Source organism: Myxine glutinosa, chromosome 13 (assembly GCF_964187855.1).
Source record: "Myxine glutinosa chromosome 13, kmMyxGlut1.1, whole genome shotgun sequence".
Taxonomy (NCBI): Eukaryota; Metazoa; Chordata; class Myxini; order Myxiniformes; family Myxinidae; genus Myxine; species Myxine glutinosa.
The window spans coordinates 17,090,015-17,107,812 of NC_136273.1; the positions used below are offsets into that span (position 1 = coordinate 17,090,015).

At 45.8% G+C, this 17,798-nt stretch overlaps 1 protein-coding gene across 1 annotated transcript in view; it reads left to right on the top strand.

Moving 5' to 3' along the window:
• The window catches only part of LOC137438314 (uncharacterized), a 195,799-nt gene that overhangs the window by 51,146 nt on the left and 126,855 nt on the right, over positions 1 to 17,798 (top strand). The gene's annotated exons all lie outside the window — the stretch shown is intronic.

Here is a 17,798-nt window from a genome sequence, read left to right on the forward strand (position 1 = left end):
TTTACCAGTTTAAAAGTGAAGGTTCGTCTGACTCGCATTCAGGTCTGATGAACCTTTCTCTGGAGTTGTTGGAGTTAAATACTTAGCATCTCAACCACCGCATTTATCCACCACTTGGGTGTTCAAAATGACCCTGCTCTCATTCACACAATCACCAAGTCAGTCTTCAATTACCTTCATAACATTGCTCACATTAGAAATTGCTAGTACTGCAAAGTAACTGAAACGCTGACTGGTTCTACGATCGTGGCATCCCGGATTGATGACCCTAACTCTGTTCTTGCGGTAATGGCCTCGATCTCGAACATCCCTTCTCTCACTTCACCTGCACAAAACAGAGGCCACGAGGCGAGTTGCTAAATGCATGCAAATATGATGAGTGCGACACTCGTTTTGGCTCGTCTACAATCCTGGCTTCCAATTAATTTGAAAGTTTTAATAACATCTTAATATCCAGTATGAATTAACAGTTGTATCCTTGAATGTCTTTGTCGACTGATATTATTGACACTCCCTCATTCACTTCCTTCTGCATGAATGAAGCCTCTCAAAAATCATTCCTTGAAAGGTATTCCTTCTAAATTTGGATTAATAACATTTCGTTCAGCTTTTTCTATTTTCAACCAAATATTTACGTATTGATTGTTCAGAATCGTTCATCATACATCTGAATGCGAAATGCTTTATAAACAATGTGTTGTTATTACCTCTGCCACCAAAGGTGGACGGAGGTTATGTTTTCAACCCTGCCTGTCTGTTTGTTTGTCTGTCTGTGAACAGGATATCTCAAAAAGTTGTGGACGGATTCTGACGAAATTAGGTGGACATGTTGAGTGTGTGACAAGGACAAAATGATTCGATTTTAGTGAAGATCCGAATCCGAATGCTAGAATTTTTTATGCGATTCTTCACCATTGAGTGAATGAAATGATGAATGATCGTTTTAAGGCCATTTTTCCCTGCGAGAAATGCAACGAAGGGTTGGCGGGGGTTAGCCTTGCAGGCCCCATGACAATCATGGTTCCGTGTTTGAGGCAATGCTTTTCTGGCCTGATGCCCTTCCGGACGCCAAGCCTTAGTCGCCTCTTACGATGCGCAGGGATACAATGTACCTATTCTAAACCGGGGTACACACGGGGATCATTCATCCCAGCAAGCTGGTACTCAATTTGCCGACCTCGGAAGGATGATAGGCTGAGTGAACCCCCCTGGCGTTAATTCAGCAATCGACCGGGATTCGAACTCAGGATCCTTGGATCCCAAGCCGGCACCCTAACCGCTAAGCCAACACCAGGCTCAAAACGATATATAGCAGGATGTCTCAAAAAGTTAATGACAGATTTGGGCGAAACTTGGTGGACCGGCTAGGTGTGCAACAAGGACTAATTGACAAGTGATTTTTCACCATTGAGACAACAACAACAACAACGCATTTTAAGGCCATTTTCCCTGCTAGAGCGGGAAGCTAGAGCTAGAGAATTTTCCCGCTAGAGCGGGGGTTAGCCTTGCGGTCCCCATGACAATCTTCTCCATTTTGCCCTATTTTCTGCATCTCTCCTTGTTAACCCCCTTGCCCGCATTTCTTCTTCCACCATCTTTAGCCAAGTCTTTCTCGGTCTTCCCCGTCCTCTACTTCCTTCTACATTAATTTCCATCACTCTTCTCAACCAGTCACTTTCATCCTTCCTCAACACATGACCAAACCATCTCAGCCTGTTCCTCTTCACAGCATCAATCACAGGCAATATTCCCATCATCTTTCGCAATTCATCATTTGTCTTCATCTCTCTCAACGATACTCCGCACATCCATCGAACCATTCGCATTTCCACCCTTTCCAACCTTCGTTGCTGCTCTACGTTCATTACCCATGTCTCGCTCCCATAAATCATAACACTTCTCACACATGCAGCATACACCTTTCCCTTCAGCTTCAGCGACACTCCCCTCCTCATCAGCACGCCACTCAGTTCCCGAAACTTCTTCCATGCACATCTCACTCGAGCAACCGTTGCCGAGTCTGATCCACCTTCTCCATTCAGCATGTCTCCGGGGTAGCAAAATGCTTTCACACCTTTCAGCTTCACGCCGTCTCCAAGATCCAACTCAACATTTCCTCCATCTGCAGCTCCCTCTGTGCACACCTTACATTTGAATGTAGCTGCCACACTGGTAAATGACCCTCTCAGACCACTACATTTTTGATGAACCCACTCAGCGCACATTGTACATTGAATGTAGTTCACTCCGACACCCTTCCTGCACACAGCACACGGCCACTTCCCAGTTCTTTCCACCTCACCACATGCTTTACCACTTGCCATCACCTTCGTCTTTCCGATATTCACCTTCAGACCTTTTGTCTCCATACATTCCATCCACTTGTTCATCTTTTTCTTCAGTCCATCCATACTTTCCGCAATCAACACCAGATCATGTGCATACAACAACTCCCACGGTAAACCCTCCTTTACGTTCTGAGCCAGCACCTCCATCACAGCTACAAATAGTAGTGGACTTAGTACCGACCCCTGATGCACTCCCACCTTCACCTCAAACTCACCACTGTTCCCGTCCTTCGTCCTTACAGCTGTGCGCGCTCTTTTGTACATTGCCATCACTACTCTGATCAACTATTCCTCCACTCCTAACTTCCTCAATGCCCAAGTCAATACTTTGCGTGGAACCCTATCGAATGCTTTCTCCAGATCAACACACCCAAGAAACAACTTCTTCCTCTTCTCTATGTACTTCTCTTGCAACTGCCTCACAATGAAAAGCGCGTCTGTCGTTCCTCTTCCTGGCATAAACAATGGTTTTCACCATTGAGAAATGAAGCCAAAAAAATACACAGTATATCATGTTGTTTCAAAGAGTTGTGGATGGCTTATAACAAAACTTGGTGGATGAGTTGGTTAAATGCCGATTCGATTTTGGTTCAGGACATTTTGGACAGCAGATCCGGCTTATCAGTAGGATACAACATAAACTGTTCAGCCTGGCGGAGGTATGTGTTCTATCGAGTGCCGTTGTAGTTATTATTATTACTAGGGCATTGCCCGTACTATATCTATATCTAAAATTATATCCCCCCCCTCTATTTACATGAAATGGTTTGGTCCAAAGCGAACGGCTTCCGGAGTTTGGTAAAGCAATCGCCATCGCGTGCACAAACGCGCAGGAAAGCGAATGAATCGCAAATTCGTTTTTATTAGTTTTAAAACTTTATTAAAACATAGTTTAACGGCAACATAGTTTTCCAACGTGAAATAAATGAATACGCTGTCAAATGTGCCATCCGAGGCAGAGTGTGTCCGCCACGTTCGGCACACGCGATCGTTCGCTGCTCTCTGATTGGTTGAATCGTTTTTTGGACATAGCTCGGTAAGTAATTGTCCGATTAATATGAAACCTTGAAAAGGCACATCCTCGGGTCCCCAGCAATATACCTGGCAAGTTAAAAGTATATCGGACCCGTGGTTGTCGAGAAACAGCGGTCACAGACAAACGTACAAACGTACAGACAGAGATTACTGGAATTATAGATAGATTATTGTTTTTGTTGTAATTATTTTCTGATGGTTTGTTGCAGAGGTATCACACTTGCATTTAACCTGTCAAATGTGGGTTTGATTCCTGACCCGACCATAAACCGTCAGATTGGTGCTTTGCAGGCAGTCTGTTGCACATCACCAGGCTTAAGCCAGATGGACCTGAGGTCGGTCGTCCTTTCTGCTAGCATTAGCTCATGATTCAACGGTGTCTCGCAAAAAGTACGCGAGTTATATCTCCCAGATTCTAAACAAGTTACAAATTCACGCGCAAATCACCTCCAGTCCAACGTCAGGCTTGGCCAGCCGATTCTTGGAAAAGTTGGGCCAAAAAAAGATTCCCCAGCCAATCCCACCAAGGTTGGAATAATCGTGGTCGATAAATAATTAGTAGTGGTAGAGTTGTGGTTTTGATTATTACTTATTTATGTGAGTCTCTCATGTTCTGTGCTAATTTGCATAGAGTACCGTCCTGTGGCTCTCAAAAACTTGTAACATAAAGCCTCTTTTCGTTTGATCAAGGTAGGCTTTATTTCACTCAATTGACTCTACCTATCCAACACACACATACACGCGAAAATACAATCATGAATATACTTCAATGAGGCAGGATTACGTTTCAAAAGTGGGATTATAAGTACTAGCAACGGTACCCACCCTATGGGCGGGGCTTCAATTGGGAGGCCCAAATGAAAAGGCAAAATATCAGAAATTGAAGGCTTTTTTTATTTTAAACGATTTATATAAACATCCGTTAAATCATATCACACGCAAATCATCAAAATCTCAACAGTATTTGTAGAATTTCAATAAAAGCCACATCACTGTTCGTATCGGTAAATGTTATTTCATCGTGTTTGGAAAAACTGGAAAATTGGGAAAATTGGAAAAACAATATGGCTTATTTTACTCCAGGGGGTCCCAGGATTACCCACCCAAAATTTTGTTGCGATTGGTTCAGCCGTTTTTGCGGTACCCGGGAACAGACGGACAGACAGACATTTGGTGAATTATAGTAAGACAGACAGAATCACCTTCGCCTATTATAATATAGATGGGATAGTATTTTATCCAAAGCATTCCTTACCCATTCGGAATACGCCATCTAACCCGCCTCCTCGTGGTGTACAGAGCCCCGACCGCACGTGCAACTGCGTGTTAAATACGCTTCTGGGTGAAGCGCCGATGACGTCACATATACGACATCTTCTTCATAATCATCACATTTGCGTTGAAAGTGCGTAGGCATCTTCTCCATGGTTTACACTTTCAAATTTTTTTGCCAATGAGCAGGTAGTTTACTGCCTTTTAATTTGTATTATCTGCAATAAAAATGCCACAACTCTTGCAACATATTGTCGTGTGGACGACTATTAAGACGTGTGGACGTCCACGGATGGAATCGAGCTTAACGAGGCATTTCCAATTCAATGGCAGATCATACACGAGCAGTGGGGGTTGGAGGAGAATGCCGTGGCTTACCTGTCGGTCCGACGATGTCTTCACCCTTTGAAAAGAACTCACAAACGAAAACGGAATTAAAGCTGGTTGGGAAAATAATACAAGGGTTTATTATTTAATTAAGTTTATTTTATAAGGTTTATTGAATAAAGCCCACATAATCTTGTTTCTCACAGTTAGTCTACTTGCCAGCAATGTGAACCCGGAAATGTTGAGTACCCCAAAGTTTTAAGTTAGAAATGTACAGTATGGGTGCCCAGCACTTAGAAACTGCCGGATGCTAACTTGCATATGTTGGGCAATTAGCAAAATTAGCATTAATAGCATTAACCCTATCAAACATAGGCCTGGGACACTGAAATTTCTGTTTCGCTCTATTGCTCCACTTTTATTCACAGGTATTAGAGGTAACAAAGGCAAGTACCATACCAAACTAGAATAATATGACTATGGGTAAATAATATCGTCAAAATTAAAACACAAGTATACCCAAAAGTATCAGAGCTGAAAAATATGTGCACTAGTTACACAACATAAAACTTCCATCAAGAAAGAGCGTCTTGCACTTCTACTACTCTGCACTGTTATAAAGCATATCCTCATCATAAAACTCATCCTCATCGTCTTCATCTTCTTCTCCTGACTCTACATTCTTGTCATATTGCTCTTCTTGCTGTGAGTGTGTGAGTGTGTTGCAACATGTACTATCAGAGCCTTTGCAGAAGCAGTAGCTGGTACAGGCCAGGCCTGCAGCTACGCAGCTGCACTTTGCTGTTAAACAGGGCTTTAACCCAGCTTTGCAGCTACAGCTGATCATTTCCAACACGGCAGGAGGAGCAACGGGGCTTGCATCCAGGATGGGCATGATGACTTCCTCTCCCTTCTCGCCTTCCTTCTTATTCCATCCAAACTCTGTTATGTCCACAGCTGGTGGGTCAGGGCAGTCTGCTGCTTTCCAAAGCAGCACCTGTAGATGGGCACGCCGTCCATGGAGGAGAGCGTTGCGCTCTGTAGGAGGCAGTGTCTTCAGTGCTGGGGGGGTTTTGCGCTTTCGGTAGATGTCATATCTGGCGACGTTCAGAGATGCCGACTCCCTCTCGTTGTACAGAGCCAGGAAGAAACCACTCACTGCCTCTGTAATCTGTAAATCAGTAGCTCCCTCCTCTCCGATGAAGTGAAGCAGGTCACCAGGTACTACTTTCATGGCCTTGAGTGCGGACACCTTCCCTTTCCCCGCGGGATAGGAGGTGGTGTCACATCCGGAGAGAGCATGCATAGCCAGGATGGAGCGACACTGCTCACCGAGATTCTCTACTGTCGAATTGATGTTGAGAATAGTGCCATCCCATCTCTCCATCTGCAGGTTACATGTGATACCCACCTTCCAGCACCAAGAGACCATGAGTACGAAAACATCAGCGTCGTCGCTGAGAATGCGGACGGTTTCAGCTCCGCGACTGGCTGCATCCAACATGTATGAGATGAGGGAGACGTCAGCCTCGTCATGAGTGACAATACTGTCTGCTTTGCTGACCATCTTGATGTGATCTCCTATGCTGTGTGTGCACAGGAGCTCACCCAGTCTCCGTTTGTTTGTCTTGTTCTTCATCACTTTGTCACGGCTAGGTAGAGGGGTTGTCAGTGAGAGTCGGTACTCTGTTGAGCTCTCCCCAGCTCTTCTCTGCCTCTCGTGGTCTTTGGCAGAGACTTGCTCATACCGGTCAAAGATGACAAATGTTTCGGTGATGTAGCGATTAAGCCGGCGCCCCATGCTGGCTGCGAGGTCAGCCACAGTGCCTGACAATGGCCACACCACGTGGTAGATGAGCTGCGATGCATCAACGAGTACAACATGTGGTGGGTGGGGATTGGGGGCAAGGATTCCAAGATGCTGGACGATCACAGACTTGTTACCCTTCCTGAGGCATCCATACTCATCGATGATGGATGCAGGGACCGGGCCGAGCTCGTAGTCAAAGAGGGCAGAGAGCTCCATTCTTCTCTTGCTCCCCACCACCAGCAGCCGAGCAAACAACGCCTCAAGGTCACATATGATCTTCGCATTGACCTTCACTCTTTTTTTGGTGAATGTCATTGTCACCACCTTATTTGAGATGGGCGCATGAAATCTCTCAGGAAGTGATGAAGAGAACAGTGTGCTCATGTCCTGTCCGATCTTCAATGCATCTTGCACATTCACCTTTTAATCTGCCACCTGGCCATTTATGATATGGTGGAGGGTCGCGGTCTCTATGGTGAGTGGATGGGAGTTTTCCTGTAGCACTCTCAGGATTTTAGCCCGGTCCTCCGCGTCCAATTCCCACTGTCCTTTACCCTCTTCTTTGTGTCTGTTGGGCTTCATTGTCTTATCCGGTGCTTCAGCATCGTCGTAAATCTCATCCAATGACTTGGAGAGATAGGAGCAGATGCCGAAAGATTGGATCCACACGGCGACCTGCTTAGGGTTGGTGGAGATGCCCTTCATGCCTCCTACTCCCTTCCCTTGCTTGATGCATGTCTGCTCCCCAAACATGTCTCCACTCACTGCAGCTGCACCATCAGAGTGGCGGCACACATGGCTTCCAGCGTAAAGGTCATCCTTGGCAGTAGCAGGAAGGTACTGCATGTCGCGCAGATGCCATGTGATCCATCTTGCGTAGTGGTGATGACCGGCAGCAAAGAAATAGGGCAGCATCTCTTCAAGGCAGTGTTGTTGCAGCATCCAATCACCCTCTCTTTCTGCTCGCCAGAACCTGTGAGCTATTAGGGTAGGGGTGATGAAACAATCCACCCATAGCCGGACTAAAAATTAATCTAAATACTCAATATCTCAAAAACTATAGCAGCTAGCGAGATGGGGCTTAGTGCGTTGAACGTGCCAGGTTACGATCTGTTCAAATAAACACTAACATTGAAACTGTAGCTCAACATGAGAGTAGGGGCACTAACCGCGCAAAAAAATGTTGGGTGAAAAAAAATCCACGGCTTTTACATCCCTTTTTTCACATGAAATTTTGATCGCAGGAAATTTTTATAAGAACACTCACGGAAAGCATATCTGTCTAAGTGTATTATGTCCAAATTTCATACAGATCCTTCAAATAGTTTGCTCACACGAAGCATTCAAACGGAGCAAAAGAGCGAAACAGAAATTTCAGTGTCCCAGGCCTATGTTTGATAGGGTTAATGCTATTAATGCTAATTTTGCTAATTGCCCAACATATGCAAGTTAGCATCCGGCAGTTTCTAAGTGCTGGGGATCCATACTGTACATTTCTAACTTAAAACGTTGGGGTACTCAACATTTCCGGGTTCACAAGAGGGCTCTATAGGCTTGGCAAGTAGACTAAGTCTGGGAGTCCTTTAGGTGCTTTTTTGCAAACTCCAAGCGGGCTTTCATGTGTCTTTCACTGAGGAGAGGCTTCCATCTTGCCACTCTGCCATAAAGCCCAGATCGGTGGAGTATTGCAGTGATGGTTGTCCTTCTGGAAGTTTCTCCCATCTCCACACAGGATCTCTGGAGCTCAGCCTGAGTGACCATCAAGTTCTTGGTCACCTCTCTTACCAAAGCCCTTCTCCCCCGATTGCTCAGTTTGGCTGGGCGGCCAGCTCTAGGAAGAGTCCTGGTTGTTCCAAACTTCTTCCATTTAAGAATTATGGAGGCCACTGTGTTCTTGGGAACCTTCAATGCAGCAGAGATTTTTTTTGTAGGCTTCCCCAATCTGTGCCTCGACACAATCCTGTCTCTGAGTTTGGAGCAGGCAGTTCCTTCGACCTCATGGCTTGGTTTTTGCTCCGATATGCATTGTCAGCTGTGAGACCTTATATAGACAGGTGTGTGCCTTTCCAAATCATGTCCAATCAATTGAATTTACCACAGGTGGACTCCAATCAAGGAGTAGAAACATCTCAAAGATGATCAAGAGAAATGGGAGGCACCTGAGCTAAATTTCAAGTGTCATAGCAAAGGGTCTGAATACTTATGTAAATGTGATATTTCCGTTTGTTTTTTTAAATAAATTTGCAAAACTTTCTAAAATCCTGTTTTCTCTTTGTCATTATGGGGTATTGAGTGTAGATTGATGAGGGAAAAAATGAATTTAAACGATTTCAGCATAAAGCTGCAACATAACAACATGTGAAAAAAGTGAAGGGGTCTGAATACTTTCTGAATGCAATGTATATATATATATATATATATTCGTATATGATCATAACTAGCAACAGTACCCGCCCTACGGGTGGGGCTTCAGTTGGGAAGCCCAAATGAAAAGGTAAATTATCAGAAATTGAAGGCTTTTTTATTTTAAACGATTCATATAAACATCCGTTAAATCATATCACATGCAAATCATCAAAATCTAAACAGTACATGGCTAAACAGTACATGGACGATCACGTACCACGTATGTCTCGCGGCTCGCTAGCTCTCATGTTGTCCCGATAATGATCCTTCCACAGGTTCACCTACGGAAACCTTGTTACGACTTTTACTTCCTCTAGAGTCTAGACAGTCAAGTTCGCTCATGTTTTCGGTGCACGAGCCGAGAACGACCCGAGCAGGGGCTGATCCGAGGATCTCATCAAACCGTCCGATCGGTAGTAGCGACGGGCGGTGTGTACAAAGGGCAGGGACTTAATCAACGCGAGCTGATGACTCGCGCTTACTGGGAATTCCTCGTTCGTGGGACACTGTCTCAACCCCCAGTCCCCATCACGGATGGGGCTCAGCGGTTTACCCGAGCCTGACGGCGAATGTGCAAGGTACACGCTGGCCCGTCCAGTGTAGCGTGCTTGCGGCCCCGGACATCAAAGGGCATTAAACGTTCATTAAACATTAAACATTCATTAAAGGATTACGAAACGAAAAAGATTACGAAATTACGTTCACACCGTCATGTCAAACACTACCGTGAACACATACATCGTCACAACATTGTCACAATGAGAACATCGTCACAATGAACGATATGCGAACGCGAATGTTATGCGGGAGTCCAAACCTGAGAATGCTGGAGACCAAAGCTGAAATTGGGAAAACTAAATAGCCTATTTTACTCCCAGGGGTCCCAGGATTACCCACCCAAAATATCTTTGCGATCGGTTCATTAGTTTTTACGGTACCTTCGAACAGACAGACAGACGGACATTTGGTGAATTATAGTAAGATCGTCACAATGAGAAAATCGTCACAATGAACGTTATGCGAATGCGAATGTTATGCGGGAGTCCAAACCTGTGAATGCTGGAGACCAAAGCTGAAATTGGGAAAACTGAATAACCATTTTACTCCCAGGTTATCTTTGCGATCGGTTCAGCAGTTTTTACGGTACCTTCAAACAGACAGACGGACATTTGGTGAATTATAGTAAGATACTACTTATCAGCTGTCAGGCGCAATCACCCTACTGACCCCAAGTTAACTACAAGTCATTCAAATACAGTGAATAGGTGTGTGACCACATCACAAAAACAACAAGAAAGAGCAATTAGAGATTGCAGACCCACACCAGGATGTGTTGTTAGTGGTTCTTTAAGGCTTTTGTGTTCATTAAAACAAATATGGTGGCCAAACCACGCGACCGATGGCATCGTCTCTTTTTTTTTCTCCACCAATTTATCCCTCGATGATGCTCAAGAAATTTCATCTTCATCGATGAAGTTTTGTACTTGTCAAATGATGACGTCATCATGGAGGCACCTATGCCATCATCATTAACATAATGTTGTGGCCCCGGTGTTAAGACTCCAAGAGGACAAACGACCGAAAAGAGCTTTACTCCGAGACGTATACCCAACTTGGCGGTAGTGACACTCGCGGGAAGGTTCAAAGTCTTACCTGATCGGAAACACACACGGGTAATCCAACCCACACACACAAAGACAGGACAGCAAAATCCACAATACAAGAAAAGTAAAATTCAACAAATAATGATTTATTTAAAATAAATGCAAGTAACAATGAAAGGAGAGGTAAAAACTAAATTCTTAATTGAGACGTCCCCATTTGTATATGACTTGTATACAAACAAGGGGAAAAGATAATGAAAGAAAATAAATAATGTTTTGGTAATTGGCCGAAACTCACCTTTGCGTCCCCAAATGGCTGGTAAGGCTTGCTGGTCATCGCCTCAAACCACCGCACAGGAAACGCACAAATGGCACGGAGTCGCGCTCCTTGACGTCCAGAGGAAACACGACGTGGACCCACTCCACTGCCGACGTTTATCCTGTGCCTTGTAGTCCCGACTTTCCCGAACCGCTGTTTCTCACCAGCCCTTTCCGAAGGGCGCACACGAACCAAACACCACATGCCGCCAAGCCAACCGCATCCAAGACAACGGAGAGATAGCGAAGCGACCGTCCCTCACGAGTGACCCAGATCAAGAGAGAGAGAGCAAGATGGTGCGACCGCATTTTTTCCCTTCACTCTCAAATGTTCCATGATGATGTCACACTCTGTCCAATCACTGAGCTCCACTCAATCATCCCATCGCGTCTCCACCAATCACGAAGGTCAGTCGTGGCTTCCTCGTTACGAGTCGTCATGGGCGGAGTCTAGTCGCTGTTCGGGAATGTTCAGGTGACGTCGGCGGCCGTGAGGCGGATTTACGTGCCGATCGGCAAATGTGCGGGGTTTGTAGGACCTGGCGGCGTGGTGAGCGAATGAGTCCATTTGTTATCATTGTTGTTTGTCAGGCTTTTTAATTGTAATAAAGACTGAGGGAAGATCACAGGTGCAAATTACACACGGGGGAATTAATCTTTAAGCCCTATAATTAATTAGCACAAAGCCATGCCCCTTATGGCGACATGCAAACGCTCTTACCCGGACAGACGGCCTACTTATGTATATTGAGATGGGGTCTTCGCGGCATATGGAGCCTTTTAATCAACACTTCGATTCTATCTTAGCTAAGTTGTTATCATTAACATAATATCTAATCATCATTAACATAATTTATTCCCCATGGAGAGTTCTTTACAATAAGCCATGTCTCAATTTTTTCTATGCAGCGCTTTCGGAGATATAGAGGTGCAAAGTTTTTCGTTTTTTCCAAGATGGCGCCCATACCGCATGGCCTATGATGTCATCATTTCTAAAGATAGAAGGTGGCTGAATTGCATAGTGATATCAGAGGAGTGGGCAAACAGAATTTTCAGTCATTGTCAGGTTGTGTTGACCACATGATCACCATTAGCCGCACCCAATGCCTTTTCAATAGTTTTGCTCTAAAGTATAATATAACAGAATAACACACAGTTTTGCCTATCTCCCATGTGCACGTATTATATGTGTGTATTTCACGCTGTTTTTGTGCATGAATTGTGTTTGGAGTTATTTACATATTATCCCCACGCTTTTTGAAAAAAAAATGGGGGATATTGTAACTGGGTCTGTCTGTCCGTCCATTACGCTATTCCCCCTATACGGTTGTGCAGAAATTCATCAAAATTGATCGTCATGATCATCACATGGCAATAAGGTGCAAGAACAGTCATTTTGGTCCCGCCCCCTGGGGCGGGGTCAAAATGTCAAGTACCAAAAAAATGCAATTACAGCCACATTTTAAAGCATTTTTAAATAAAACTTTGTATTTTTCGTGGCGGATTTTTGGCCATTGAGTCTTCCTCTGCACGGTCCCGGCTCTGCTCTGCTGCTCCTGGCTTCACCTGCTCGGCTCCTTCGCTATTTCCTCGGGCTCACTCTCGTGGGTTGTGCCGCCCATTGTTTGCAGCGGCGGTGGTGGCGGTTTGCCGCCGTGATCTTGATTAGCGGCGGCGGTCGTTTGCCGCTGCATTTGCCGCTTTGCCTCCTCAACCTTGGCCTCGTGCTCGTCTCTTCACTCCTGTCTGCCCTCTGCATGGTCCCGGCTCTGCTCCTGGCTTCACCTGCTCGGCTCCTTCGCTGTTTCCTCGGGCCCACTCCCGTGGGTTGTGACGATTGTTTCGCCTCCTCACCCTTGGCCTCGTGCTCGTCCCTTCGCTCCTGCTGGCATGGCTCTGCGGTACTCCGCCGCAAGGCTTCTCCTGCTTAAAACCCGCTCCACCCCATCATGCATCTCTGCAATCAAATCGAATGGACTCCTGCGTCGACCCAGGTACATTCACCGTGGCTCCGGTCGTAAGTTTGTTTATTTACAATCAGGTCACTCCATCCCCATCCTCTGGTCGGCTCAGCGCACTCCCACTCATCGTCCCAACACACCTGGTCACAACAACGCACAAAATCGCACCTCCTGTCTGCGAACCCTGGCCAAATCACCTGGATCCATACCCGCCGTACAAAACAACATCAAGCTCACCCTGTTCAATACCCGGTCCCTCAACAACAAATGCCTCATCCTGAACGACTACATCCTGGAAAATAAACTGGACTTTCTCTGTCTCACTGAGACCTGGCAACAACCACTGGACTACTACACGCTCAACCTCACCACACCCAATGGATATTCTTACATCAATAAACCACGCTCGGAGGGCCGAGGTGGTGGAATTGCCGTTATTCACCGACAAGACATCAAGACCAACCTCATCTCCATCTCATCTGCTCCATCATTTGAACACCTGGCTTTTAAACTCTCTGGTCACACACAGTCAGTCATGGCTGTTGTCTACCACCCTCCCAAACCACACCCATCATTCCTGTCTGACTTCTCCTACTTTCTGACCCAGCTATGTTCCCTCTCCCCCTCAATCCTCCTCCTTGGTGATTTCAATATCCACATGGACTCCACTGACTCCACGCTAACCACTGACTTCACTGATTTACTCACCTGCTTTAACCTCACTCAACATGTCAACTTTCCTACCCATAACCGTGGTCACATTTTGGACCTTGTCTGCTCTACTGGACTAATTTTGCACCATCTCTCTGGCTCCGACCTCACTCTCTCTGACCACCTAGCCATCACTCTGACCATCAACATCCCCACCCCAGCACCAAGGCATTATCGCACTATCAACTTCCGTAAGCTAAACGCTCTTTCACCTGCCTCATTCTCATCGACCCTCTCTGAAAAAATGTCCACTTCTCCCTTCGTTGACCTCCACACCCCTTCTGACCTCACTGACTACTACAACCACACTCTCTCCTCCTGCCTTGACCAACTTGCGCCTATAAAAACCAAAACAGTTTCTTTCACCCATTCTGCTCCCTGGTTTACCCCTGAACTCCGCCTGATGAAAACTCGTGCTCGCCAACTTGAAAGACTCCGCAATAAAACAGGTCTCACAGTTCACTCCCAGGCCTACAAGGACCAAATACAACACTATAAAGATGCCCTCTCCCGCGCCCGCTCCGCCTACTACTCTCAAATTATCCACTCTGGCTCCGGAAACCCAAAAGCACTCTTCTCTACAATAAACAAACTCCTCAGCCCCCTGAACACCACCACCCAGTCATTCACAATAGACAACTGCATCTCCTTCCTTTCATTCTTCCAACGCAAAATTGAAAAATCTACAACAGCTTGACCACCGCCGCACCCGCTCCCCCTCAAACCACCTGCCCCCCCTTATCCTGCCATCCCCTGTCTCAATTCTCCCCAGTCTCCCCTACTGACCTCTCTGAACTCCTCATCGGAATGAAAACTGCCACCTGCACTCTTGACCCCATCCCCTCCAGCTTTGTCAAGGCCTCCCTTCCTGCTCTCTCTCCACTTATCATTGCAACAATAAACTCCTCCCTGTCTACAGGCATCGTCCCACCATCCCTCAAAATTGCTGCTGTTACCCCCATTCTGAAAAAACCTGGACTAAACCCTGACACCCTAAATAACTTCAGACCCATCTCCAACCTACCCTTTCTGTCAAAGGTTTTGGAACGCGCTGTAGCCACTCAACTCAAACATCACCTCTCTGCCAATAACCTGTATGAAACATTCCAATCCGGATTCCGCTCCAACCACAGTACTGAAACTGCTCTCCTCAAAATCACCAACGACCTTCTCCTCTCCTCTGACGCTGGCAACCTCAACATTCTCATCCTCCTCGACCTCAGCGCCGCCTTTGACACCATCGATCACACCATCCTCCTCACCCGACTTGAAACCACCTTTAACATTACCGGCACTGCCCTCTCTTGGATTAAATCATACCTCTCTGACAGACGTCAGTTCATCTCCATCAATAACTGCAAATCCCCCACTGCTCCCCTCCCCCAAGGTGTCCCCCAAGGTTCAGTTCTTGGCCTCCTCCTCTTCATCCTTTACCTGTCCCCCCTCGGTCACTTAATCCGCCGTCATGGTCTCCAATTCCACTGCTTCGCCGATGACATCCAGCTTTTCATCTCCACCAAGTCCATCTCCACCGCCACCCACTCTATTCTGACAAACTGCATCACTGAAATAAAATCCTGGCTTCAAATCAACTTCCTCAAACTTAACTGTGATAAATCTGAAATAATCATCATTGGCCCAAAGACGCTCACCAAGTCCACCCATAACTTTGCCCTCAACATCGACGGTTTCCCAGTATCCACCTCCCCTCACATCCGGAATCTTGGCATCATCTTTGACCAAACCCTCTCCTTCGACAAATACACTAAACAGATCACAAAGACAGCCTTCTTTCACCTGAAAAACATCGCCCGTCTCCGTCCATCCCTCTCCTCCGTGGCTGCAGAAACCCTCATCCACGCCTTCATCACTTCCCGTCTGGACTACTGCAATAGCCTCCTTTATGGTTCACCCTCAACAATCACCAATAAACTCCAATACATTCAGAACTCCGCTGCCCGTCTACTCACCCATTCCCGGACCCGTGACCACATCACCCCCGTCCTTTACAAGCTTCACTGGCTCCCCATCTCCCAGAGAATCCAGTACAAAATCCTCCTCTTGACCTACAAAGCCCTCCATAACCTGGCCCCATCCTACCTGGCTGACCTCCTCTCCAGACACACTCCCACCCGCAACCTCCGCTCTGCTGGTACCAACCTCCTGACCCCCCCCCATCCGGACCAAATTTAGATCCTGGGGGGACAGGGCCTTCTCCATCGCTGCTCCCACCCTCTGGAACTCGCTACCTCACACCATCAGAGACTCCTCCTCACTCACCACATTCAAAACATCACTCAAGACCCACCTGTTCAACACTGCATTCAACATTTAACCCACAGCATCTAACCCCTGACTATCTCCTCTCCTTCTCCCTCCTTTGTGCTTTGAATATTTCCCTATTGATTCTTCTTTTTTTGCAATTGTCTTTATGTTTTGCTATGCATTATGTTTTGCACTCTGTCAAAGCGTCTTTGGGCTTCCTGAAAAGTGCTATATAAAATAAATGCATTATTAAATGCATTATTATATGCAATCAATATTGAGGGATGCATGAAATATGTAACGACTTTTGGGATTTGACCATGGTTCATGCCCCAGGGGGTGAGGACTTTGGGTCAGTCACAGGGGTCAAAACGCGAAAAAAATTCAAATCAAAATTTGATATTGGGTAATTCCTTTTGGAACATTTTGCCATCTTTCAACTTTGCTTTTGGTGGGAATTATCGGAATTTGCGATGGCGCGCCATCGATTTCGCTCTAATTTTTTTTTTTTTATCCTTCACCACCGAAGGTGGATGGAGGTTATGTTTTTACCCCTGTCTGTCTGTTTTTGAACAAGATATTTCAAAAAGTTGTGGACGGATTCTGACGAAATGTGGCGGAGAGGTTGGGTATGTGACGAGGATGAAATGATGAGATTTTGGTGAAGATCTGGATTCGGATCCAGCCAGTAGAATTTTTTAAGTGATTCTTCACCATTGGGAGATAAGGCCAAAAACGATACATAGCAGGACATCTCAAAACGTTATGGACGGATTTGGACAAAACTTGATTTAGAGGTTGTGTGTGTGACAAGAATGAATCGATTCGATTTTGTTGGAGATCTGAATATGGATTCGGATACGATAATTATTGAATTTTTGAAGTGATTCTTCACCATTGAGAGATCGAGCTAAAAGCGATATTATGACATATTTTTTTAATTTGTGGACGAGTTATGTATAAACTTGTTGGACGAGTTGGTTAGGTGACAAGAACAAGCCGATTAGATTTTGGTTCAGGTCCGAATCCAGATTCGGCCTATCAATGGGATATAAACCATAAACTGTTCAGCCTGGCGGAGGTATGAGCTCTACCGAGTGCCGTTGTGGTTTAAATTGCAGAATGTTTGACTCTTCTCACTCCCCCCACCCCTCCTCATTCATTCTGCATTCCTGCTCATGCGGTACATCCCCGCTGCCTAGTTGAGACACAGGTGATATGACATATATGCCATGGTCCTGCAGGGAGGGGTGAAATAAGTACATGTGTAATTATTTTTGTGGTGTGGTGATCTATGGAATGAGAATGCGTGGTTATGGGTTTGTGTTGAAAGAATGTGGGTGAAATCCACCGAGCCATGTCATTCACCTGTAACACCAGGACAGAGCCCGCGGAAACTTGGGGTGCATTGGGATGGCCCCGCAGGTAACGTTGACTCTTGTGGCATCCACCCGGGGACGTGGTCTGTAGGAAGGGGTTGTACAAATGTTTATAGAGTTTTTGGAATTTTTGAAGTTTTGAATAAGGTTAAGTTTTGTGGTTAAGATTGGTTTTTGTGTGTTGTTTGTTTCCTCCCTCCGCAGGAACGACGAATTATAATTTTTGTAAATACTTGAACTGCATGATTGTGTAAGGAGATAGCATGTTAAGGAGAATGGGCAGGTAGCTTCGGCTCACCTCCCACAGCCCTCCTGATTTATTTCATAGGCTAATTAAGTGTGAGACAGCAAGTGATAAGACT